We start from the raw sequence: 24,427 nt of genomic DNA on the forward strand, positions 1-24,427 counted from the left end.
GCTGCACACCGGATTGGCAAACTGTCTGCCTTGCTGTTTGAAAATGCATAAGCAGAGCTGGTAGGTAACACTGAACAGCTTCAAGATTGCCAAGCAGAGCTATAAATCAGGGCCATACCAGCTAAGGACTCCAGCCCTTGGCATATATAATTTAATATGAAAATAGAGAGAGAGAGAGAGAAAAAAAAACTACACTAATGTTCGTCTGGAGCCAAGGCAGCAGAAGGACGTCAAATGGGGATGTACAATAGGGGCTGGAGTGCCAAGTGGAAGGCATCTAAAATGAATAACCTGCCTCCCAGATCCAATCAGGTCTCCAAATGCCCCTTGGAAGCCCCACAGAGATGCTCCTGGTTCAAAGTCAGGTGATCCAGACCGAGCGGGACTTGGCAATGCCAGAGCACAGCAAGGCTGAGCCCGCTCGGAGCTTGGAGCAGTTCCATCTTGGACACCTCTAGCAAGGAGCATTAGTTTCAGATTAAAGTGGAGCCCTTTGGTTGGATTAAATCACCCCCAGCTGCTGGGCATGACCCAGTGAGAGGAGCTGGAGCTCCCACTTTCAGCATCTTTGGCCAGGATGCAGCTGCAGCCCATAGTTACTGCTGTGTTCCACTACATTTAACACCCCCTAAACGTGGATAAATGGAAGCCCACACAGGCTGCTGAGCTGTGCAAGAGGAAAGCTTTTTTATGGGTGGGGGTTTACTTTGTCTTTCAAAGCTGCAGCAGATAAAACTGTGCAGCCCAAAATAAAAGTAGAGCCATGCAAAGCCCTACTCAACACTCACACCTTTGTTTGCCCCACTGGTTACATCCCCCTGGCATCTGAGCTACCCTAGGTGCAGGAGTGGATTGCAGCTGCACCTCCTGGATGTGGTTGTTTTGGGGGATGCCAGGATGTCACAGAATCATAGAATGGGTTGGGTTGAAAGGGATCTTAAAGATGGGCAAGGACACCTCCCATTAGCCCAGGTTGCTCAAGGCCTCATCCAGGCTGGCTTTGAACACATTCAGGGAAGGAGCATCCACAACCTCCCTGGGCAACCTGTGCCAGTGTCTCTCCTCATCCTCACTGGAAAGAATTTCTTCCTATTCTCCACTCTAAATCTCCCTCTTCCAGCTCAAAGCCATTTTCCCCTCATCCTATCACTGCAATCCCTTGTACCAAGAGCTAACAGGACGTTTGGCTGGCAAAAGAACATCTAAAACCATACAATTTGGGAGGAAAATAAACCATGTGATGACAGTGTGAGATCTGTGTTCCAAATCACTGCCTCTCTGCTAGTGATCCCAGCCCAACAGCTGAGCCACTGCTTCTCTACACCACTACAAACCTCAGCTTTACTCTTCAGCTCTGGGCTATTCCACCACTGCTGTTTTAAAGGGATATTTGTGTCTCTTTGGTAACTTCAGCAGACTTCTTGTGTGAGAGTGTGCAGGAAATGTGGAGGTGCTATGGGGAAACTCAAGAGGCAGATTTCTTCTCCAGCTGTTGGCCCTGGTGGCTGTGAAAAGCCAAGGAACAGCAGCACACAGGATGCTCAAATGTGAGTCCAGCAGCAGGGCTGCAGTTGCAGGATGCTCAAGTGTGAGTCCAGCACCAGGGTTGCAGTTACAAGATGCTCAAGTTTGGGGCCAGCAGCAAGGCTGCAGTTACAGGATGCCCAAGTTTGGGTCCAGCAGCAGGGCTGCAGTTACAGGATGCTCAAGTGTGAGTCCAGCACCAGGGTTGCAGTTACAAGATGCTCAAGTATGAATCCAGCACCAGGGTTGCAGTTACAAGATGCTCAAGTGTGAGTCCAGCACCAGGGTTGCAGTTACAAGATGCTCAAGTTTGGGGCCAGCAGCAAGGCTGCAGTTGCAGGATGCTCAAGTTTGGGGACAGCACCAAGGCTGCAGTTACAGGATGCTCAAGTTTGGGGCCAGCAGCAGGGCTGCAGTTGCAGGATGCTCAAGTTTGGGTCCAGCAGCAAGGCTGCAGTTGCAGGATGCTCAAGTCTGGGGCCAGTACAACGATTGCAGTTGAAAGATGCTCAAGTTTGGGGCCAGCACAATGACTGCAGTTGCAGGATGCTCAAGTTGGGGGCCAGCAGCAGAACTGCAGTTGCAGGATGCTCAAGTTTGGGGCCAGCAGCAGGGTTGCAGTTGCAGGATGCTCAAGTTTGGGGCCAGCAGCAAGGCTGCAGTTGCAGGATGCTCAAGTCTGGGGCCAGCACAATGACTGCAGTTGCAGGATGCTCAAGTTTGGGGCTAGCAGCAAGGCTGCAGTTATAGAATACTCAAGCTTGGGTCCAGCACCAGGGCTGCAGAAGGTCCCTGCCAAACCCCAATCAGCAAAACTAAGAAAGACCATGGAGAGCTGGCTCAGGAACCCCACATGTCCCTCTCCACCAGCCATTTCCTCACCACCTCCTCTGCAAAGTGCACTCAAGAGCCTCACACTTCATACAGATGGTACAACAAAAATGATGTTAAAACAGACCATGGGAAAATCAGGGCACAAAGGAACAAAACACTTTGAGATGAGGCTGGTGGCAGAAAGGAGCCTAAGCAGCTCTTCTGGTGCTTTAAGAGCCAGTCCATCACCTTTCCTTCTTGCTGGCCTTTTAATTCTTTACTTTCATTGTTTCTTACAGGGCAATTTCATAAAAACAGATTTGGTGCTTTGATGTTACAGTAAAAGCCCCGAGGAAAAAGCAGATAAAAGGCAATAACACAACTAATGGAAATCAACTTTACAGCATTAACTGGTCCAGGAGCACAGAAGAAATCACCAAGTGGTGGGGAAAAGATGCAATCTTTTTGTTTTGGACTTTGTTTGGTGTTGTGGGTTTGGTTTGTTTTTTTTTCCTGGCATATTGCACCAGTGAAGAGACCTCAGATGCAAGACTACAAGTTTGGAGGCTGCAGATTTGGATTGGGTATTGGAAGAAACATCTTGGCTGAAAGGGTTCTCAAAGGCTGGCACAGGCTGCCCAGGGAGGTGGTTTGAATCTTTAGAGGTGTTTAAAAGATGTGGTGCTGAGGGCCATGGTTTAGTACCAGACTTGGCAGAGGTGGAGAATGCTTGGACTGGATGATCTTAAAGGTCTTTTCCAACCAAAAGCATTCCATAATTCTGTGGTGGCTTCAGAGTCATAGAATCAAGCAGGTTGGAAGAGAGCTCCAAGCTCAGCCAGCCCAACCTAGCACCCAGCCCTGCCCAACCAACCACACCATGGCACTAAGTGCCCCAGCCAGGCTTGGCTTCAACACCTCCAGCCACAGCCACTCCACCACCTCCCTGGGCAGCCCATTCCAGTGCCAATCACTCTCTCTGACAACAACTTCCTCCTAACATCCAGCCTAGACCTGCCCTGGCACAGCTTCAGGCTGTGTCCCCTTCTTCTGTCCCTGCTTCCCTGACATCAGAGCCCAACCCCACCTGGCTACAGCCTCCCTGCAGGCAGCTGCAGGCAGCAATGAGCTCTGCCCTGAGCCTCCTCTAAAAGGAGTGGCAACACAACAGCTAAGATGTATCCTGCAACCCTCCTGCCTGGCTTGTCCTGCCAAATACAGTGCCAGATGTTGCTCCAGTTCAGGGTATACCAGATGGGGGTGCAAAGACACCCAGCTCTGAAGAACAAAACCAACCTGACTAATAAGGGGAAACCCCAAAAAACCCCAACCCCAACCAGCCTCACTTTGCATCTCCTGGGTCAGGTTTACAGATTTCCAGGGAGCATTTTTATCAGCTTCAGTGCCTTTTCACCTGCTCCCTCCAGAGGATTTTCTCCCTTTGCTTTCCAGCAGCAATGACCTTTTCAGCAGAGGCAGAGCAGAGAGAGAAAAGAGAAAGCCTGGAGGGAGGTTTCAACACCTGGAGTCACTTCAGGAGACAAGAGGGAATGGCCTGAAATTGTGCCAGGGGAGGTTTAGTTTGAATGTGAGGGAAAACTGCTTCACTAAAAGAGTGGTCAGGCACTGGAGCAGGCTGCCCAGGGAGGGGATGGAGTCAGCATCCCTGGAGGTATTTGCCATCCCTGGAGGTGTTCACCATCCCTGGAGGTGTTTGCCATCCCTGGAGGTGTTCACCATCCCTGGAGGTGTTTGCCATCCCTGGAGGTGCTCAAGCAAAGACTGGATGAGGCATTTAGTGCCATGGTCTGGTTAATTGGCTAGGGCTGGGTGCTAGGTTGGACTGGCTGAGCTTGGAGGTCACTTCCAACCTGGCTGATTCTGTGATTCAAATGTGTGGCCATGGCACTTGGGGCCATGGTTTAGTGGCCATGCTGGTGTTGGGTTGATGCTTGGATGTGATCCAAGGAGGTTTTTCCAGCCTTAACGACTCTCTCACGATGAAGCTGACAGGAGAAACAAGCCCTGATTAAAGACTGATTGCTTTTTAGAGGCACAGCAGTGCTGAAGTCTGAAGGAAATGGAAGATTTCACAGATATTAGCAGAAATTCAGACAGTCTGGGAATTATTTCATCAAGCCCAGCAGGCAATTTGTGAACGCTGTGCCTGGCAGGGCTGAATCCTGCCACCAAAGGAAGCCATCTATTAAATGAACAAGGATATGTTCAACTCCTTCCAAACAGAACAGAGCTTAAATCAGATTCTTCAAAGCCAGAGCTGAGAAGTTCAGTGCCTTTCAGAAATGACACCTGCAGAGGTGATCCTGGTGAAGGTGACCTGACAAAAGCAGGTGCTGCAGCTCAGCACCTCAGCTCCAACTCGAGGAGCAGGTTCTGACCTTCTCCCTCACTTTTATTCTCACCTACTCACACAAGCTGCAAAGATGAAATTCAAGCATGGGTGGAGATGCCAGCATGAGGCTGATGCAGTACACATAGAGTGGTTTGGGTTGGAAGGGAGCTCAAAGCTCAGCCAGTTCCAACCTCCCTGCCATAAGCAGGGACACCTCCCACTAGAACAGGTTGCTCAAGGTCTCATCCAGCCTGGTCCTGAACACCTCCAGGGAGGTTGTGGAGCATAGAAGCACCCAATGTGATCTTTGATCACATTGGGTGCTTCTATGCTCCACAACCTCCCTGGGCAACCTGTGCCAGTCTCTCACCACCCTCAACCTGTGCCAGTGTCTCACCACCTTCAACCTGTGCCAGTGTCTCACCACCCTCACTGCAAACAACTTCTTCCTAACATCCAGTCTCAATCTCCCCTCTGTCAGTTTAAACCCATCCCTCCTCATCCTGTCATCACAACACTTTGTCCCTCCCCAGCCTTCCTGGAGCCCCCCTTCAGAGAACTTCAAGTTCATCCCAGAGTGGATGTCTTCCCCAGGGATGCTTAGATTGAGGCACAGTTTGAACCCCAAATCTTCACTTTTCCCTATCAGAAGTGAGATTTTATTGGCTTCCAGCAGAGCTCTTCCCCCTCCCAGCTAAACAGTGCTCAGGTTAGAGGTTGCTCAAGGATGTGCTTGAGGCCTCATCTCTGGAGATACCCAAGACCAGATGTGATGTGACCCTGGGCAACCTGATCTGCTTGGAGGTGTCTCTGCTGCTTGCAGGGGGGGTTGGACAAGATGACCTTTGAGGGTCTCTTCCAGTGGGATGCAAACTGTGAAGCTGTGAAAATGGTTTAAGCAGCAGCAAGTTCTGCACAGGGGGATGCAGATGGGAACTGTTGGTTTTTTTTCCCCCCCACCCTGTGTTAAGACAGTTCACAGTGAAGGGGCTTGGGGCTGCCTGAAAGGGCTTGGGGCTGTCTGAAGGACCATCTGATTGCCTCAAGCCTTGAGCTGGGCTGGCAGTGTGTGAAGGGCATCTGCTGAAGGACATCTTGGGGCATGCACGCAGGAGAAGAGACACAGCATGGAGCAGTGACCTCAGTGAGCCCTTTTGTGGAAGTCTATCACTGATGGATCCTCCTCTCCAGGTGGGACACAGCTCCATGGGGCCAGCTCAGCCCCCTGGCAGCACTGCTGAGCTCAGAGCTGGAGTGTGCCTCGTGTAGCATCACTCAGAGGAGGGCAGAGCACAGGTCCCAGGCAGCAGCAGAGTCATTACTCCAGGCTGCCCCAGGCTATGAGGATGGAGTCAAACACAGAACAGCAAGCTGGGTTAGGCTCTCTGTAACTTACTTTGTCATTTCCTTCAGCTCTTCTCTGTAAAAATGGATTCTTGTGCTCGTGAGAGCTCCCAGGCTGCCTGCACAGGAACCTTACGCTTGGCTACACTCAGATTAAGGTCATTGGAGGCTCCAGCACAGCCTCCCCTTCCCCACAGCCTTTGGAAAGCCACACACACATGTGGGCAACTTCACCATGCTGGGATGGATGGGAAAGCCTTTCTCATATTGCTATGGCTTCCAGGAGACCTTGGAGTGGCCTTGCAGGATCTGAAGGGGGCTCTAGGAGGGCTGGGGAGGGACTATCAACAAGGTCTTGTAATGCCAGGAGGAGGAGGAATGGGTTTGAAGTGGTAGAGGGGAGACTGAAAGTGGATGTTAGGAAGGAGTTGTTTGCAGGGAGGGTGGTGAGACACTGGCACAGGTTGAGGGTGGTGAGACACTGGCACAGGTTGCCCAGGGAGGTTGTGGATGCTCCCTCCTTGGAGATCTTCAAGGCCAGGCTGAATGAAGGTGGTGAGACACTGGCACAGGTTGCTATGGGGGGCTGTGAAGCACAGAATCACCCAATATGATCAAAGATTAAAGATCACATTGGGTGATTCTGTGCTCCACAACCTCCCTGGAGTTGTCCAAGGCCAGGATGGATGAAGCCTTGAGCAACCTGCTAGTGTAAGGTGGTCCTGCCTGCAGAGAAGTTGGAACTAGATGGGTCATGAGGATGAGCAGAGGGCTGGAGCACCTCTCCTATGAAGAGAGACTGAGGGAGTTGGGGCTGTGCAGTCTGGACAGGAGAAGGCTCCCAGATGACCCTTAAGTATCTAAAGGGGGCTATAAGAAAGCTGGGGAAGGACTTTTTTGGCTGTCAGGTAGTGATAGCACTGGGGAGAATGGAACAAAGCTGGAAATGGGGAGATTCAGACTGGATGTTGGGAAGAACTTCTTCAGCATGAGGAATGGGTTGCCCAGGGAGTGGTGGAAGCCTCATCCCTGGAGGTGTTTAAGGCCAGGCTGGATAAGGCTGTGGGCAGCCTGATCTAGTGTGAAGTGTCCCTGCCCATGGCAGGGGGGTTGGGACTGGCTGATCCTTGTGGTCCCTTCCAACCCTGACTGATTCTGTGATTCTGTGATCTTTAAGGTCCCTCCCAACCCAAGCCTTTCTATGAACCTACAACTCCAGCTCCATTCCCTGCCAGATCCCACTGGGCTCAAGCTTAGCAGAGCTGAACCCCTGTTCTTTGCTTCTCCCCATTTCCATGATTTTTGCTTCTCTCCCAAAGTTTGCCTGTGGGACAAAGAGAATGAGAAAGTCTTGAGGTACTAAAAGCTCCCAAGAGACTAACTCCTCTTCTCCCATGAAGGATCAGCCCATCTTAGAATCAGAGAATCACAGAATCAGGCAGGGTTGGGAGGCACCACAAGGAGCAGCCAGCTCCAACCCCCTGCCATGCCCAGGGACACCCTACCCTAGAGCAGGCTGCACACAGCCTCAGCCAGCCTGGCCTCAAACACCTCCAGCCATGGGGCCTCAACCCCCTCCCTGGGCAACCCATTCCAGCCTCTCACCACTCTCCTGCTCAGCAACTTCCTCCTCACCTCCAGCCTCACTCTCCCCACCTCCACCTTTGCTCCATTCCCCCCACTTCTGCCACTACCTCACAGCCTCAAAAGTCCCTCCCCAGTTCTTTGGTAGCTCCCTTCAGATGCTGGCAGGCCACCAGAATGTCCCCTGGGAGCCTCCTCTGCTCCAGCCTGCACAGCCCCAACTCTCAGTCTGTGCTCATATGAGGGAGGGAAGGCTGCAGATATCCATGCTGGAGGACTGCAGCTAATTATTTGGGACTGAAAATAATTTAATAAGCCCTCACTTCCTGATTAACAGGATGATCATGTTGCTCTGCAGATAATTCCTTGGCTTTGCAAGAGGACAGCCTGGAATCCCTTTCCAGGGAAGAAAAACCCAACCAAGCAACACCACCACAGAACCAGAGAACCAAGCAGGGTGGAAGAGAGCTCCAAGCTCAGCCAGTCCAACCTAGCACCCAGCCCTGGCCAATTAACCAGGCCATGGCACTAAGTGCCTCATCCAGTTTGTCCCTCCTCCCCCTTTCCTCCCCTCCTTCATAGTCCCCTGATCATAACTCCAACCATCAGCTAGTGAATGAGTCCTGCATGCAATCTGCAGCAATGCTTAGTTAGGCCTGCAGGCAATTCCCTCACCTTTTAAATGGTACTGAGGAGTGCTCAGAATCTCTTTTTCCCCCCCCCAAAAAAAAAAGCCCAAGGAAAAGCTCCACCATTTCAGCTAATTTAATTATAGCTGAGATTTAACGTTTCAAAGCCATCAGCTTAATAAGCACCAGGATCTGGCTCGTCGTTATCAGCATCTCTAGGAAACTGCTGAACAATGCCTGAGCCATTTAGAGGATGCAGAGATGGAGTCTGCAGATAGCTGCCTGCAGTTCCCTTCCCTCCCAGCCTCTCCAATCCGTGTTCCTCCATCTCTCAAGCTGCTTCCTCCACCCCTGGAGGTGGCTCTGCCCTATGGTACATGCACATTTGCACCCACCTGCTCCTCTGTGCCTGTTTCATGCTCAGACTAACATCACATCTCGAAAGGTCAGCCAAACCCAGTGACATTTTCATTTCTTTTGAGTCCAAGTTGTCTTAAACCACCACATCTGACTGTGGCAGAGCTTCAACCTGCCACTGGGAGCAAAGGGAAGGCAGGGAGCAGCAGCCCCTCTGTGCCCACGGCTGCTGCCATCACAGCACACAAGCAGCCTCCAAGTCCTGTCCTTTAAGGCCAAGGCTGATTTAGAATCATAGAACTGCTTTGGTTGATAAAGACCTCCAGGATCATGGGGTCCAACCAGCAGCCAAACACCACCATGGCCACTAAACCATGTCCCACAGGCCACAGGTTTTTTGACCACCTCCAGAGATGGTGACTCCACCACCTCCCTGGGCAACCTGTTCCAGCACCTGAGCACCTGTGCAGGGAAAGATTATTTCCTAATGTCCAAACTAAACCTCCCCTGGTGCAGCATGAGGCCATTTCCTTTCCTGATAACAAGGAGCAGAGCCCAACCCCACCTGGCTCCAGCCTCCTCTCAGGATGCTGCAGAGAGCAATGAGCTCTGCCCTCAGCCTCCTCTTCTCTGCACTAAACAACCCCAGCTCCTTCAGCTGCTCCTCCTCAGCCCTGTTCTCCAAACTCTTCCTCAGCTTCATTCCTCTTCTCTGGACACACTCCAGCCCCTCAACATTCTTCTTGGCATGAGGAATCCAAACCTGAAGCCAGGCTTTGAGGTGTGACCTCAGATGCTGTGAAGGATGTACTGTCCCTCACGTTTGTGTGGACCACTGTCACCTCTCCTACAGGCTCTCTGGTTCTCCTCCCCCCTCTTGCCTTGCTGACCCATTTCTCTAAGGAAGAAGGGGATTTGATTCTCACTTGCACTGAAGCCAGGAATGAACAGCTCCTGGGCAGCCAAAGTAGCTTGGATAGAACCTTCCAGGGAGGAGCTTAAGCCATGCCAGAAGTAGGTTGCTGCCCCAAACCACACACACACGGAGGACACCCACAACTACCAGCAGGAGGATTTTCCTTCTGCTGTGTCCAGGCTGACTGCAGGAGGTGCAAGGCAGAGGTGGGCTGAGCTTTTGAATCTAGAAAGAGCCTTGGTGCAGAAATGGCTCTGCTGAGACTAACAAATTATCATCTTATCTCCACTGATGCTGCATTTTATTGCTTCTTAATACTTTTTTTCTGGGCTGTCCATGGCCTTTTATCACCTCTCCTGCTCTTTGATCACAGTTTTATGGCCTGATGTTCCCTCCCTCTTCTTCCCCTCCCCCCACCCCCCCCCCCCCCCCCCCCCCCTTTCACACCCTGCCCATCTTTCTGGTCTCTCTGTCTCTTTTCCAATGGCTTTTTGCAGCCACCCCCCTCAAGTCTATTCCTCAAGGTTCAGTTGTTTCTTTTTTTCCCCCTGCATTGTTATTTGCAATTTATCTGATTCCCAAACCTGACATCATCCTTTGCTGTGATATGCCTGGCTCTTGCCACCCATCTGCAAGCACATCCCTCTGCACTGACAGCCTTTATTTCTTTCTTTAGCTGCCCTCCCAGGTTTAAGAGCAGCAGCCACTGAATCACAGAGTTTGGTGCCTGCAAATCATCACACACACACAAACACACATCCCCCCCCCAACACACACACAGATAAGACAGAATTCATTACTGCAAACTCTGCCATTGCATGGAAGGATTTAGGTCAAGCTGCTTTGTCCTTGGACAGCACCCCTGGCTGGCAAATTCAGTCTATCTTCATAGAATCCCTGCATGGTGTGGGGTGGAAGCTCTGGGAGTCATCCAGTTCAACCCCCCCTGGCTAAAGCAGGGCACTCTCAGCAGCTTGCCCAGGATGGCAATGGCCAGGTGGGGTTTAGAATCTCTGCAGAGAAGGAGATTCCACAAACTCTCTGGGCAGCCTGCTGCAGGGCTCCAGCACCCTCACACCAAAGAAGTTCCTCCTTAAGTCCAAGTGAAGCCTCTTGGGTTGCAGTTTGTGCCCACTGCCCCTTGCCCTATCTCTGGGCAGCACTGGGAAAAGCCAGCAAGGTTCATAAAATGGTGGGGGAGGAGGGGGAGGGAAGAATAATAAAGGAAATGTCAGACTTTGGAGTCATCCTACCCCACTTAGAATCAAACCATAGAATCAAGCAGGTTGGAAGAGAGCTCCAAGCTCAGCCAGCCCAACCTAGCACCCAGCCCTGCCCAACTAACCAGACCATGGCACTAAGTGCTCCATCCACTGCTATGTGTAGATTCACAGAATGGTTTGGCTTGGGAGGGATCCCAAAGCTCACAGCATCACATTTTGACTTGTAAAGTGCTGAACAAAACCATCAGACAATGAGATCATTCTCCTCGTGCTGCTGTCCCACCTTTGGGACCCAGCTGGTGTCTCACAGGCCTTACCTCCAAGGGGAAGCAGATGTGGTACAGCTTGCAAACAACCCCCATGTGTTTGAAGTGCACATTTTCTAACAGCTGAGCCTTAAATAAACCTGAAAACTTGGATGGCAGCTCCAAAACTGCAGTTTTTTAACCCAGTTTACAAGATGTCCTTCTCTGGAGCCTTTCAAGGCCTGTCTGGATGTGTTCCTCTGTGATCTGTGTTAGATTGTATTGTCCTGCTATGGCAGGGGGGCTGGACTGGGTGATGTCCTTGGGTCCCTTCCAACCCCTAACATCCTGTGATGTCATTGAGATACCTGACCCAGTCAAGTGCAATATAGCCAACTCTTAAACTTGGAACCACAGGAAATAGAATCATGGAATCACAGAATCAAGCAGGCTGGAAGAGAGCTCCAAGCTCAGCCAGCCCAACCTAGCACCCAGCCCTGCCCAACCAACCAGACCATGGCACTGAGTGCCCCAGCCAGGCTTGGCTTCAACACCTCCAGCCACAGCCACTCCACCACCTCCCTGGGCAACCTGTGCCAGTGTCTCACCATCCTCACTGCAAAGAACTTCTTCCTAATCTCCACTCTAAACCTCTCCTCTTCCATCTTAAAGCTACTCCAACACCCTCACTACAACACACAGTCATAAATCTTCTCCTTCTATCCACACCCCAGCTGCTGCTTGCCCTAAGCCTGCACTATGTGATGGGACATGGTCCTGTCCAGAGCTCCTGTGCCCTAATCATATCATGACCTGAAGGACTTAGTGCCATGGTCTAGTTGACTGGATGGGGCTGGGGGATAGGTTGGACTGGATGATCCTGGAGGTCTCTTCCAACCTCGCTGATTCTACGACTCTATGACTGCAGGACTGCACTCAGGGGATCTCTCCTGGGGTAGAGCACCTAGATAACATTCAGCAACAATAGGTTGTAGGTAGACAAAACAGACAGAGGACTATCTGCAAGGGTGATCTCTCCTGACAAGTGGCAAAGCAACTTCCCTCCCCTGAGCATCCTTCAGACGCGCAGCCAAGGCAGGTCTGGACAAAGCCAGCTCCCATTGATCGCCTCCATGATTGGTTTGCTGCCTTATTGACAAAGTGCTCTGTAGTCATTCTGCTGTAACAAGAAAGGCAACGAGACAGGGCTGAGGAAGGAGGAAGTGAGCAGATGCTTGTCACATATTAGAGAGCCAATCTCCAGAGCTGCACGCCTGATTAAAGGCAATAAAGGGCCGCGGGCAGGTCCTGTGCTCGCCAGCTGCCAGCTCCTGCTTGCACAGGGGCCAGGACCATTCCCATCACAAAGGTGTGATGATGAGTTTTGATCTGCTGACAGCTCCACGAGTTCACAATCAGACAAAACTTGGTTTCCTTGGGAGCTTTCTCTTGCTGGGCTTGGTTTGAGAGAGCTCTCATGTCCTGATAGAGAGCAATTCTGTTCTTGCTATGATCATAGAATCATAGAATCAACCAGGTTGGAAGAGACCTCCAAGCTCATCCAGTCCAACCTAGCACCCAGCCCTATCCAGTCAACCAGACCATGGCACTAAGTGCCTCATCCAGGCTTTTCTTGAAGACCTCCAAGGACGGTGCCTGAACCATGGAATGACTTGAGCTGGATGGAACCCTAAAGCTCTGCCAGTTCCAAGCCCCTGTGATTCTGTGCTCCACAACCTCCCTGGTATGTGGCTCTGGACAGCCTGACCTAGTTGGACATCAAAGAATCATGGAATGGTTTAAGTTGGAAGGGACCTCAAAGCTCAACCAGTTCCAAACCCCTGCCATAGGCAGGGACACCTCCCATTAGATCTGGTTGTTCAAGGACTCATCCAACCTGGTCCTGAACACCTCCAGGGAGGTTGTGGAGCACAGAAGCACCCAATGTGATCAAAGATCACATTGGGTGCTTCTGTGCTCCACAGCCTCCCTGGGCAGCCTGTGCCAGTGTCTCACCACCCTCACTGCAAACAACTTCTTCCTAACATCCACTTCCAATCTCCCCTCTGCCACTTCAAACCCATTCCTCCTCATCCTCTCATTACAAGACCTTGTCAATAGTCCCTCCCCAGCCCTCCTGTAGGTCCCCTTCAGATACTGGAAGGCTACTACAAGGTAGTATCTCCTCTCTGCCAGTTCAAACCCTGCTGAGTACAGAGGAGGTTGGACAAGATGACTTTGGAGGTTCCCTCCTGACCCAGATGCAATCTGTGAAGCTGTGAGTGCCACAGGGACAGGCAGGGGAGCTGCGAAGCATCGCCGCCTCCCAACCATTTGATGTAGTCAGGTTCACAAAGTGAACCTGCTGTTAATTTGCATTTCTTCCAGCAGGCATCTTGCAGAAAATGTACTTAAAGCAAAGCCACCAGCAGCAGCTACTCCCTTTAGCTATGAACAGTTTCACTTTACTGCTCCGTGTGTACAAACCCAGAGCCGAGCAGAACCCGCCCGGGCGGAGGAAGAGCAGACTTGGTTGGTAGCTAATTGAGTCTCTAACCTAAATCATAACAGGACCTGTAATTATGCTGCTCCAAATTAACACAGGGGGCTCCTAAAAAAAAAAGAAGTGAAAAAAAAAAGTCCATTTTGAAAGTGACTTGAGATGATTCTAAGACCTGCCACATCCCAGCCATAAAAAGGCAGGGAGGCTGCAGGGAGCTCGGCGTTATCCCCTCTGCTCAGATGCTGCTGCTGCTGCCAGCTGCAGCCAGCTGAAAAGCCTTTTTTCAATTTATTTTTATTGCTCCTCTCTAAAAGCATTCCATTACAGCAATATTACACTGGATGAAGTTTCAAACCACCCTCGGCAGTTTATTTGCTTGTTTGGATGGAATGGAATAAACAACTGCTCCCAGCAACTGTTATTACAACTCCAGGCAGGCAGTGGTGCAGTTAAGGGTCAATGCTTGGTGCTTGTCAGGGCACTCTCACTTTTTCTTCCTCCCCACCAACAAAGGGTTTAGTTCCTGCTTCAAAAAGCAAAATGGGATGGAACTCAACTTTTGGGTTTAGCAGGTTGGGTTCAAAAGTGCTTCTGATGCAGGTTGGAAGAGACAAAGAAGCACAGAATCAAACATGAAGGATGGCAAAGCCACTCAGGAGCACCAAGGTCAACCTAGAACCCTACTCTACAACATCCACCTTAAACCTAAGCACCACATCCAAATCACTCTTACACACATCCAGGTGGGTGACTCCAGCACCTCCCTGCGATGGAATGGAATAAACAACTGCTCCCAGCAACTGTTATTACAACTCCAAGCAGGCAGTGGTGCAGTTAAGGGTCAATGCTTGGTGCTTCTCAGGGCACTCTCACTTTTTCTTCCTCCCCACCAACAAGGGGTTTAGTTTCTGCTTCAAAAAGCAAAAGGGGATGGAACTCAACTTTTGGGTTTAGCAGGTTGGGTTCAAAAGTGCTTCTGAGAAGTTGTTCTGTGAGGTGGGTCAGTGACTGATGCAGGATGGAAGAGACAAAGAAGCACAGAATCAAACATGCAGGATGGCAAAGCCACTCAGGAGCACCAAGGCCAACCTAGAACCCTACTCTACAACATCCACCTTAAACCATAGCCCCAAGCACCACATCCAAATGACACATCCTGGGTGTGTGACTCCACCACCTCCCTGGGCAGCCCATTCCAATGCCAATCACTCTCTCTGACAACAACTTCCTAACAACATCCAGCCTCAAACTGCCCTGGCACAGCTTGAGCCTCTGTCCCCTTATTCTGTTGCTGGCTGCCTGGCAGCAGAGCCCAACCCCTCCTGGCTACAGCCTCCCTGCAGGCAGCTGCAGGCAGCAATGAGCTCTGCCCTGAGCCTCCTCTGCTGCAGGCTGCACCCCCCCAGCTCCCTCAGCCTCTCCTCACAGGGCTCTGCTCCAGGACCCTCCCCAGCCTTGCTGCCCTTCTCCAAACACCTTCCAGCACCTCAACAGCTCTCTGCAATGGAGGAGCCCAGAACTGGACACAGCACTCAAGGGGTGCGGTGTCCTGTTGTGCTGAGCACAGGGGCAGTGCTGAGCACAGGGGCAAAAGAACCTCCCTTGTCCTGCTGGCCACACTGCTCCTGAGCCAGCCCAGGATGCCATTGGCTCTGCTGCCCACCTGGGCACTGCTGCCTCCTCTGCAGCTCCTCTCTCCCACCACCCCCAGCTCCCTCTCTGCCTGCCTGCTCTCAGCCACTCTGTCCCCAGCCTGTAGTGCTGCTTGGGGTTGTTGTGGCCAAAGTGTAGAACCCTGCCCTTGGCCTTCTTCAATCTCATCCCATTGGCCTCTGCCCACCCATGCAGCCTGCCCAGGTCCCTCTGCAGGGCTCTGCTACCCTCTAACAGCTCCTAGCTTGGTGTCATCTGCAAACTTACTGATGATATATATATACAAAAGAATGCTTGTTTTTTCCATGCCCATGCTGGGATTAGCTTCCCAAGTTCTTCCATGAAGAACAGAGCAGAGTCAGCATTGTCCTGAGCAATCTGCAAAGTTACACTAAGCATAATTTCAACCCAATAGAAATATAATTTCCTAATAGGAAAATAGGAATAAAAAACCCCCAAAGCCATAGAGCCAGGTCCTGCTTCCCAAATCTTTACATTCCTCCATGACTAAGTCTTTTTCCTGTGGTGTTGGCCTCAACAATTTGATGTTTTATTGCTTTTGGGGTGAGACATTCACTTGCTGTATTATCAACTCAAGGGGAGGGGAAAAAAAAATGGAAGGGAAGATTTGTGTCTCCTTTGGACAGCAAAGCCAACAAATCTCCTCTCCTCCCTGGTCAGAAAATAAAACTAAGTGGACTGGAGTGGACTCTCTTGAAAGAAAATTGCCTGGATTGAGATGTGAATAGCCCTAAAAAGCCAAATGTGTAAGGGAAAAAAAAACCCATATATAAATATAAAAGAATCAATCCTTCCCAGTCCTTTGGGATAGGAGTGCTTGGGAAAGAAAGTTTGCTCTGATTTTCCTGTTCTCTGTGTGTGTGTCTGTCTGTAATTCTTAAAACAATCAATACCAGTCCCTGAAATGAAAAATTGAAGCTATCAAAGGCCAGAACATCGCAGAGATGAGAAGGGTTTGCTAGGCTTGGCTGTCAGAACTAATCCTCAGGCTCCTCACCCTGACTAATAGTGGCTGTGATACAAAGAGCTTAAGGTGGGGTTAGCTTAGCTCACCTCTCTGGCCCGAGCTACCCTACCCCACAGCTATGTGTGCCTCCCACTGCAAGGGTGGTTTGGGGTGGGGGAAAGCTGAGGGCACCTCAGTGTTGGCTGCTGGCAGGTTAGATCCCAGAAGTGGTCATAGAATCATGGAATCATAGAATCAACCAGGCTGGAAGAGACCTCCAAGATCATCCAGAGCATCTCCAGGTGGTGAGGTTGGGAAGCCTCCTTATGAATCACAGAAGCACAGCAACATGCAGGCTGGCAAAGCCCCTCAGGAGCAGCCTAGAACCCTACTCAACAAGATGCACCTTAAACCATAGTCCATCCAGGCAGCAGATAACTGCCAAAATTCCCTGGTGTATCCCATGCAGGTGCTGGGCTTTTTCCTTCTGGAAAAAAAATAGGCCAGGGCTGGGTGCTAGGTTGGGCTGGATGAGCTTGGAGCCTCCTCCAACCTGCTGGATCCTGTGATTCTATGGTTCTATCAAAGTTAGATTTACTCTGGAACATGGTTTAGTGGCCACAGTGGTGTTGAGCCAGTGGCACCCAGCACCCAGCCCTGCCCAACCAACCACACCATGGCACTAAGTGCCCCAGCCAGGCTTGGCTTCAACACCTCCAGCCACAGCCACTCCACCACCTCCCTGGGCAGCCCATTCCAGTGCCAATCACTCTCTCTGACAACAACTTCCTAACAACATCCAGCCTAGACCTGCCCTGGCACAGCTTGAGCCTCTGTCCCCTTCTTCTGTTGCTGGCTGCCTGGCAGCAGAGCCCAACCCCACCTGCCTACAGCCTCCCTGCAGGCAGCTGCAGGCAGCAATGAGCTCTGCCCTGAGCCTCCTCTGCTGCAGGCTGCACACCCCCAGCTCCTTCAGCCTCTCCTCACAGGGCTCTGCTCCAGGCCCCTCCCCAGCCTTGCTGCCCTTCTCCAAACACCTTCCAGCACCTCAACAGCTCTCTGCAATGGAGGAGCCCACAACTGGACACAGCACTCCAGGGGTGGCCTGAGCAGTGCTGAGCACAGGGGCACAAGAATCTCCCTTGTCCTGCTGCCCACACTGCTCCTGAGCCAGCCCAGGATGCCATTGGCTCTGCTGCCCACCTGGGCACTGCTGCCTCCTCTTCAGCTCCTCTCTCCTAGCACCTCCAGCTCCCTCTCTGCCTGGCTGCTCTCAGCCACTCTCTCCCCTGCCTGTTGTGCTGCTTGGGGTTGTTGTGGCCGAAGTGCAGAATCTTTCCCTACCTTGCTGATTCTATTCCATGTTACAGAATGATTTAGGTGATTCTGGACAGCAGGTACCAGCACACAGTGAAGATGAGGCCCCATGGTTAAAATCCCAACCCCAACAGGCATCCTGATGCCAAGGATGCCAGGACTGAACTGCTGCATTTCCTTTCTCTGTCCTGCTGGTGAGCAGCTCACTCGATCAGCATCAAGATCCAGCCTCCAGAGTTTGCAATAATGCAAATAACAAACAAAGGTAATGATGATGAATGCCAAGAATCCTGACCTCAGGCTCTCACCTCACCCAAGTGGCAGACTCCAGTAATCTCTCTATTATGAGCTTGGACCTTTCACATGCAGGCTGCACTCGAGGCTGTGCTGCTTCAGGCAGATCAGATTTTATGATTCATCAGTTAAATCTATGTAAAAATCAATTACACTCTATCAGTGTGCCCTGCATCTTAACTGATGCCATCACTCATCTTCCTAATGATCCAGAAGATCTGGAAATAATTAAAAATCACTCTTGAGGGTCCAACCTTGTCTGTCTTTTTCTTTCCCTCTCCCACCACCACCTCCATTCTTTAATGAAAGAGGATTCTCATTCTGGCCTGAAGTGGGACATTCTGAGGCAGGGCAGCAGTGGGTTTGTGATGGGATTAGTGCCAGGGGAAACAGTCAGCACCTTAGCAGGAAAGTTTGCTTTGATTCATCTGCTTCTCTCATGGAGCTCTGAGGACCAAAGGGCTTCACTGTAAGCAGTTCAGAAAATGCAAACCAACCTGCGTGAAAGGGAACTGCTGGGCTGGTTTGAAGGACATTTTGGCATGCAGAAATTGTGAAGGCCAAGGGCAGGGCTCTGCACTTTGGCCACAACAACCCCAAGCAGCATCACAGGCTGGGCACAGACTGGCTGAGAGCAGCCAGGTAGAGAGGGAGCTGGGGGTGCTGGGAGAGAGGAGCTGAAGAGGAGGCAGCAGTGCCCAGGTGGGCAGCAGAGCCAATGGCATCCTGGGCTGGCTCAGGAGCAGTGTGGGCAGCAGGACAAGGGAGGTGGTGGAGTCCCCATCCCTGCAGGTGTTGAAGCCAAACCTGGCTGGGGCACTTAGTGTCATGGTCTGGTTGCTTGGGCAGGGCTGGGTGCCAGGTTGGGCTGGCTGAGCTTGGAGGTCTCTTCCAACCTGCTTCAGTCTATGATTCTATGAAATACCAAAAGAACTTCTGTTCTACATTATGACATCAAAGGGATGAATTGAATCATAGAATCAGCCAGGTCCGAAGAGACCTCCAAGCTCATCCAGTCCAACCGAGCACCCAGCCCTGCCCAAGCAACCAGACCATGGCACTAAGTGAATTATTCACTGAATTCATGCACTGAATTATTCTTTGCCCCCCCAGAAAAGTCCCTTTGTGACATCCTCAAGTGTCCTAAATGCCACAGGCTCTGAGCTGTGCTCCTTGCTCAGCAGCAGAGCCGCTGGCATCCATCACACCGGTGATGGGCATGTGGCAGCCACTCTCAGTCCTGGCTCACTCCAGCCTGGTTGCTCTGTCTGGTGGCAAAAAACCCACCAGCTTTAATGTGACATCATCAATCTAAGACCAGGCATGGGATAGATTTTCTGATTACAAGGTTAAGTGATGCATCAAGGGAGAGCAAGAGCTTGGTCACTGCTGATCATTTAAATATGGGAAGACTGAGCACCATGACATTATTGGCTGGCATTAAAGAGCAGCTCTTTGATACCAGCAATTTGTATGTGTCCTTTCTTCTTCATGACTGTATTTGTTATCCAGGGAATTGGAAAATAGGCTTGGGGAAGTCATTCTGCTCAGTGTGTTGGGATGGAGATGAGAAATGCTTTCTAGTGAAGGTGGTGAGACACTGGCACAGGATGCCCAGGGAGGTTGTGGAGTACAGAAGCACCCAATGTGATCTTTGATCAGCAAGCTCAGCCAGGCCAACCTAGCACCCAGCCCTGCCCAACCAACCAGACCATGGCACTAAGTGCCCCAGCCAGGCTTGGCTGCAACACCTCCAGCCACAGCCACTCCACCACCTCCCTGGGCAGCCCATTCCAGTGCCAATCACTCTCTCTGCCAACAACTTCCTCCTCACATCCAGCCTCAACCTCCCCTGGCACAACTTGAAGCTGTGTCCCCTTCTTCTGTTGCTGGCTGCCTGGCAGCAGAGCCCAACCCCACCTGGCTACAGCCTCCCTGCAGGCAGCTGCAGACAGCAATGAGCTCTGCCCTGAGCCTCCTCTGCTGCAGGCTGCACACCCCCAGCTCCCTCAGCCTCTCCTCACAGGGCTGTGCTCCAGGCCCCTCCCCAGCCTTGCTGCCCTTCTCCAAACACCTTCCAGCACCTCAACAGCTCTCTGCAATGGAGGAGCCCACAACTGGACACAGCACTCCAGGGGTGGCCTGAGCAGTGCTGAGCACAGGGGCAGAAGAACCTCCCTTGTCCTGCTGCCCACACTGCTCCTGACCCACCCCAGGATGCCATTGGCTCTGCTGCCCACCTGGGCACTGCTGCCTCCTCTGCAGCTCCTCTCTCCCACCACCCCCAGCTCCCTCTCTGCCTGGCTGCTCTCAGCCACTCTGTCTCCAGCCTGTAGTGCTGCTTGGGGTTGTTGTGGCCAAAGTGCAGAACCCTGCACTTGGCCTCCTTCAATCTCATCCTCTTGGTCTCTGCCCACCCATCCAGCCTGGCCAGGTCCCTCTGCAGGGCTCTCCTACCCTCCAACAGCTCCACAGCTGCTCCTAGCTTGGTGTCACCTGCAAGCTCACTGCTGCTGGAAAAATTCAAAAGATCTCATTGGGTGATTCTGTGCTCCAAAAGCTCCCTGGGCTACCTCTGCCCATGATCTACAATCTCCCTGGGCTACCTCTGCCCATGATCTACAATCTCCCTGGGACACCTGTGCCAGTGTCTCCCCACCCTCACTGTGAAAAATATCTTCCTAATCCCCAGTCTCAATCTGCTCCCCTCAAGATTCAGTCCATTTATTTGATGTTTATTCCTCTAATTCAGTGCTTGGTGGTGTTGGCTGCAGATGAGATTTGCAATAATTCTGATCTTTGCTTTTTCCTTTTAGCCTCATTTCAGTTGCTCAATGCAGCTGCTGCTGCACCACTATCCCCTCTTACTGCACACTCCCAGGGTGTTTTACCAGATGCCTGCCTTTCCTGCTGCTGATTTACACTTCCCTGCCAAAAGATGTAAATTGACTCAATCCTTTAACTTCTTTGTCTTTCTGAAGTGATGTTTGAATTGGGAGCTGCTGGAGTCCTCATTAAATTTGCTTTTCATTTCGTAGCAGGTTATTAAGGGACTGTTTTGTGGAGCCTATGAAATATCCATCCCCAGAGGTCTTTAAGTGGTGGTTAGACAAAGATTTGTCAGGAATGTTTACAGGGGTTTTGTCCTGGAAGGGGGGAGGGGGGAAACAGGCAGGTCCCTCAGGGCTCCCTTCAGACTCCTTTCTGCAATGGGTTCATAGATTCACAGAATGGTTTGGGTTGGAAGGGACCTTAAAGATCATCCAGTTCCAACCCCCCCTGCCATGGGCAGGGACAGCTTCATAGAATCATAGAATCAAGCAGGTTGGAAGAGAGCTCCAAGCTCAGCCAGCCCAACCTAGCACCCAGCCCTGCCCAACCAACCAGACCTTGGCACTAAGTGCCCCAGCCAGGCTTGGCTTCAACACCTCCAGCCATGGGCACTCCACCACCTCCCTGGGCAGCCCATTCCAATGCAGTCAGGCAGAAAGGGACCTGGGGGTGGTGGTAGATAGTAGCTGAACCTGAGCCAGCAGTGCCCAGGGAGGTGGTGGAGTCATCATCCCTGAAGGTGTTGAAGCAAAGCCTGGATGAGGCAATTAGTGCCATGGTCTGGTGATTGGCTAGGGCTGGGTGCTAGGTTGGGCTGGCTGAGCTTGGAGCTCTCTTCCAACCTGCTTGATTCTACTCTATGATTCTATGATGATCTTATAAGGTCTTTTCTACCTAAAAGGAGTCTATGATGTGAACTTCTGGTTGAGTTTGGACATCACTGATCTGTTGCTACCTAAAAGGAGTCTATGATGTGAACTTCTGGTTGAGTTTGGACATTACTGATCTGTTGCCACCTGAAAGGAGTCTATGATGTGAACTTCTGGTTGAGTTTGGACATCACTGATCTGTTGCCACCTGAAAGGAGTCCATGATGTGAACTTCTGGTTGAGTTTGGACATCACTGATCTTTTGCTACCTATAAGGTGTCTATGATGTGAACTTCTGGTTGAGTTTGGACATCACTGATCTGTTGCCACCTGAAAGGAGTCTATGATGTGAACTTCTGGTTGAGTTTGGACATCACTGATCTGTTGCTACCCAGTTCTCACACTTGGTGCTCTAGAGGCAAGTCTTCTGATCTGTTTCACAGCAGCTCTTGGGCAGACATTGCACTCACCCAGCTCCTGTGTACACGACACAAAGGAAGGCAAAAGGCAAACCACATTCAAGACAAGATCAGAGGATGGACTGAGCCTGAGAACAGGAGGAACAGCCCTCTTGGATGGGAGCTGAAGCACAGAGCTAAGCTGCAGCCCTGCTGCTCGCCTGCACTTGGCTTTCACTTCCTCATCCCAGACAAAGGCAAACTTCACCCTGGCAAAACCTCCCAGCTGATCTCCATGAGCAAACCTGCTTGAGGGGCTCTGCTGCAGCACCATCAGCACAAAGCAAGCCTAACAGAAGCTAACAATTAGCAGCCCTACTTAGACAGACATAAATCATCCCGGGACCTGACAGCTTACAGAGAGGCATCAACTCCTCCTGGCCTCTTTGTTTATCTCCCTCAGTGCTCCCTGCCAACGTCAGGGCAATTTAGTGAAAGCTCAGCAAATAAACCTAGGCTGGAATCTGTCAGAGGCAACCTCTGAAACAGGAGAGAGCTTAGGTGCAAGCTGTGAGATGCCAACTAACCACTGGACACACCATGGGGGCTTGTGAAATGCATCCCAGCTGCCTTCTAAAGCCCTGAGGCTTTGGGAGACCAAGATAGACAGGAAAGACTGGTACACCTTAGGTAAGGGGCCCACAAAGGGTGGGGAGACACTGCAACAGGTTACCCAGGGAGGTTGTGCATGCTCCCTGCATGGAGGTGCTCAAGTCCAGGCTGGATGAGGCCTTGAGCAGCCTGGGAGGTGTCCCTGGGCATGGCAGGGGGCTTGGAATGGGATGAGCTTTAAGGCTCCCTCCAACCCAACCCACTCTATGAATCTGTGTGTGCAGCCCAGACAGCAACCATGTGCTGGGGTGCAGCATGAGCAGTGTGGCCAGGCACCTGCAGGAGCTGCACACAGCAGTGAGCTCTGCCCTGAGCCTCCTCTGCTGCAGGCTGCACCTCCCCAGCTCCCTCAGCCTCTCCTCACAGGGCTCTGCTCCAGGCCCCTCCCCAGCCTTGCTGCCCTTCTCCAGACACCTTCCAGCACCTCAACATCTCTCTGCAATGGAGGAGCCCAGAACTGGGCACAGTACTTGAGGTGTGGGCTGAGCAGTGCTGAGCACAGGGGCAGAAGAACCTCCCTTGTCCCCAAGTGCCATGGCCACACATTTCTTGAACACCTCCAGGGGTGGGAACTCCACCACCTCCCTGGGCAGCCTGTTCCAATACTTAACCACTCTTTTAGGAAAGAAATTGTTCCTAATCTCCAACCTAAACACCCTCCCTGAGGTCCAGATTCCTGAAGTGAGCAAACACTGTGCTGGAAACATCTGCCTGTGCTGCAGATTTGCAAGGGGGAAGATGCAGGAGTCTCAAAGGCACCAAAATACTGAGCAGAGGAGGGAAAGAACCAGGAAAAGAAGGAGGAAAAGAGCTCCAAAAAGCCCAAGGCAATATTTTATCATTTGTTCTGCCTTTGTCTCTGGGTTGGGAGAAATCTCTCCAAGCCATGGCACAGAAGGGCCCTGCAGGGGAGCAGCTTTCTTGAGGCTGGTGTGATGTAGGGATGGCTTTTTTAGGATGAGTGGAATGGGGCTCCTGTACCACTTTGAATCAGGAGGTGGTATCTATATTCAGCCAACGACCTCCTGCATTTCCAAACTGCATAACCCCTGCTCACCTCTGGTTTGAACTCCTTCCATCCTCTCATCTGAAGTGATGCACTGAATTGGCATTAATGCCAGAGATGGGGGGGAGGAGGAAATCCCAGTGGAGTGACCTGAACTGCATTACAAAGGTGGAAGGATAAAAACCTCTTTGAGGGAGAAGATTAATTAAATATGATAGCTACAACCATGGCCCAGCTGAGGAAATTTTACATTCCAGGAGAACCTGCTAGGGGAAAATAAAATCTATATTCTCAAAGGTTTTATCTTTCTATGCAGAACCCAAATTCATTAAGAGCATTCTTCAGGAGTAAAATGTCTCTGGGCAGGATTTGGGTGAGGGCTGTGCAAGTAGTCAGTTAATGCTCTGGATCAAAGCCTCCCCTGGTGTGAATCAACATCTTTGTGCATTTTAACACAGGCAGGAGGTTTAATGACCTTTAGGTCAGTTCAGAGATTCACAGAATGGTTTAGGTTGGAAGGGATCTCAGAGATCATCTACTCCAACTTCCCTGCCATGGGCAGGGACCCCTCTCAACTAGATTTGGCTGCTCAAGACCTCATCCAGCCTTGCACTGAACCTCTCCAGCAAGGAGGTAGCCACAACCTCCCTATTCATGAGTCTCACTACCCTCCTGCTGAAGAGCTTCCTCCTCAGCTCTACTTTAACCCTGATCTCTCTCAGCTTCAAACCATTCCCTCTTGGCCTGTCTCTGGACACCTTGCTGAAAAGTCCTTCTGCAGCTTTCCTCTGGGATCCCATCAAGCATTGGCAGGCAGCTCTAAGGTTCCCCTGGAGTCTTCTCTTGCCCAGGCTCAACGCCCCCAGGTCCCTCAGCCTGTCCTCATAGCAGAGATGCACCAGCCCTTGGGTCATAGAATCCTAGAATC

At 51.4% G+C, this 24,427-nt stretch overlaps 1 long non-coding RNA gene across 1 annotated transcript in view; it reads right to left on the minus strand.

Moving 5' to 3' along the window:
- LOC135191500 (uncharacterized) overlaps positions 1–24,427 on the minus strand; it is a 95,120-nt gene that overhangs the window by 23,455 nt on the left and 47,238 nt on the right. The window lies entirely within an intron of this gene.

This window comes from Pogoniulus pusillus, chromosome 39 (assembly GCF_015220805.1).
Source record: "Pogoniulus pusillus isolate bPogPus1 chromosome 39, bPogPus1.pri, whole genome shotgun sequence".
Classification (NCBI taxonomy): domain Eukaryota; kingdom Metazoa; phylum Chordata; class Aves; order Piciformes; family Lybiidae; genus Pogoniulus; species Pogoniulus pusillus.